Source organism: Elephas maximus, chromosome 10, assembly GCF_024166365.1.
Source record: "Elephas maximus indicus isolate mEleMax1 chromosome 10, mEleMax1 primary haplotype, whole genome shotgun sequence".
Classification (NCBI taxonomy): domain Eukaryota; kingdom Metazoa; phylum Chordata; class Mammalia; order Proboscidea; family Elephantidae; genus Elephas; species Elephas maximus.
The window spans coordinates 99,439,269-99,442,128 of record NC_064828.1 but is presented as its reverse complement, the minus strand read 5'-3'; positions in this window follow the sequence as shown (position 1 = coordinate 99,442,128).

Below are 2,860 nucleotides of genomic sequence, written 5' to 3'. Positions count from 1 at the left end.
TGACTCTAATCTTAATCAATTTGTAAGTAAGGGAACTGAAAGTGATATCATTATCAGAATTTATATTTAGAAGCCTGATACTGGTTCACACTCGTCCCTTTACATCTTACAGCCCCCTCCCCACCCACACATGTTCACCCCTAGCTTGGAGCCATGGTCAACCAACCAATAACCAGTTGCTATCCAGTCCATCCCTACTCATGGTAACCCTGGGTATGTCAGAGAAGAACTGTGCTCCACAGGGTTCTAAATGGCTGATGTTTCTGAAGTAGACTCGTAGTAAGGTCTTTATTCCAAGATGCCTTTGGGTGGACTCGCACTTCCAATCTTTCAGTTAGCAGTCGAGCACTTACCATTTCCATCAACCAGAGACACCTGGGAACATGGTGCCCTTTCTAACTTCTGTATACATATTTTTGTCACAATATTGAAAGTTTCATTAGGAGCAGAACTTATATCATCTTCACTCTTTTATCTAGAACAACCACTTACTAAGCACAGATACAAAAAAAGGGGAGAGGGCACTTTTCAATAAATTTACCCTAACACCATCAGATTACATTAAAATAAAGTATGAGACTATCACAACAGCAATACAATTATGTTGAGTTTGAAACTTTCGAAATAAGGTACTTTAGAATATATAAGTGATAAAAACAGTCATTTAACATACCCAGGAAGGAAAACAATGAAAATAAAACCTCAAATGTTAGCTAATTATAGAACAGAAAGTTCAGTTTGGTTTTGCAGGTGTCAAGTAGGAAAAAAAAAAAATCCAAAACTTTTTTTTTTGGCTTTTAATTATTATAAATGAAGTCATCATTTTAACAGGTTTTATTTGTCTTAGTGAGAATCGGAAGGCAGTTGCTACTGGCATTTAAAAAAAAAAATCTATAAAGTCCAAGGACTGTTAGCAGAAAAGATATGTTACTGCATTTGATTTTACTTCTCTGTAAAAACGTGTCATTATTCTTATTAAATATCTCTGGCCATATATTGGGGTTTTTTGGGGGCCATATCTGGTAGGGAAACAGTGTGGTAAAAGGCCGGTGAATCATAGACTGAGGTCCAGAAAATAAAATTAAAAGATATTAAAGAATAGGGAAAAAAAAACCAACCAAAGGTTTTATTGGCTAATGTGAGAGCAGAAAATGGGAGCAAAAAGAGGTTTTTACTAGGAGCTAAAAGATTGAATTATTCAGAGTAGCACTAAGGATATGAGTAGGACCAATGGAACGAAACCAGGGAAATGAAAATTTGGTCTATCAGAAATGTTGCGAACATTGGGGTTAAAATGAAACTGTCTCCCAGGAGACCTGTTTCATCTAACATAGAACTTTTCAATCTTAAAAGCCAAAATCTTATCTGACCCTGTAGCATCCCAGCCTCCTCAACATATGCATCACTATGGCAGAATGAATTGTTTTCAAGCCATAAACATTTACGTTTAATGAGTTATTTTGCCTATCAGAAATGAATTATTCCAATAACTCAAATAATAAAAACAATACACATAGCCCTCACCAACAAAAATGAAGACTCGTTCTGCCAAAATTATTACCAACATTGCTGATAGGCCTTCTGACTTACCTTGTGGACCATTTGAAAAATGTTTTCCATGTTAGTTGCAACGCTCCAAGTCCTCTTTTAGGAAAAATAATTTTGGCCTTCATTTTTCAAAAGGTATTAGTCTTTCCATCTATAAAGTGGGTCATCACAATGTCAGCTTTATGCCTACAGCAAAAAAGTAATAAAATAAACACAAACACACTGTGATGAATACCTTCATGACATTTATAAAGCTGTCTAAATTCCTATACGAATGAGGGGGAAAAACACAGATTCACCATCTCTCCGTGGGAACCCTTGGAGTCAGATTTATTTAGGGTTTCAGAATTTTGGAAGGCTTAGAAAGGTCACGGAGGGCATCCACCTTAAACATTCCCAGCAGGCCAGTCATCAAAGCGTTACCACCTCTACAGGGAAAACGTCTGACTGTTCACACTGAATGGCAACATCCTAGTGTTTTACCACCAGATCGATTCACATCAGGCCAGATACTGTCATTAAGGTGTTACTAAAAAAAAAAAAATTGTTTCCAGGCCGCTGGGGTTTGAGAACTACAGAGAAGAGGTTATGGCCCTACGTCTGCTGTGTTTAATATTTAAGCCAATCTGAATACCAAGTGAAAAGAAACGTTCAAATGCCTCTGGATGTGATGCTTGTAACTGCGTTTGCACATACATTTTAATACAACATTTCCCTTTGCGCACTTGGGCCAAAAATAATATTTTAACAAAGGAAGATAGTAACAGATAAGTGAAGAAATCAATGTGACAAAGGATCTGACAATATTTTAATGTCCCCAGTAAAAAGTAAAACAGGTATGTATTCTTTTGTATTTGTTTTAAGTTGAGGTCCAATTAATGGCTCACATATCTTATTCTAAATGTATGTGTTTAACTTTCAATTTTCTCTACTACTTCGTTTAGTTACATGTAAGCAACCAATATGGTTTTTTTTTTTTTTTCATTTTCTTTTTAAAGATATGCAGGTGGCTGGCTGACTTTATAGGATATTTCAGAAATGAGCTTGAGGTTAAGACAACAATTCATTCACAAAATGAGCTGAAACAAATATTGCAATTGCATAAGGAATATTTGATCTTGACCTTCTCACAGGGCCTAATTACAAAAACAAAACCACAGGCAGGATTGTTCTAAAGGAAATTTATCCGTTTTTATTATGCAAAAACACTGACCAAGCCATTAGTGAAATCCCAATTGGATTAAAACTCAATCAATAAATTTAAAATTAAAAAAAGGGAGAAAATCCTATTTTAGACACAAGGGACACAATC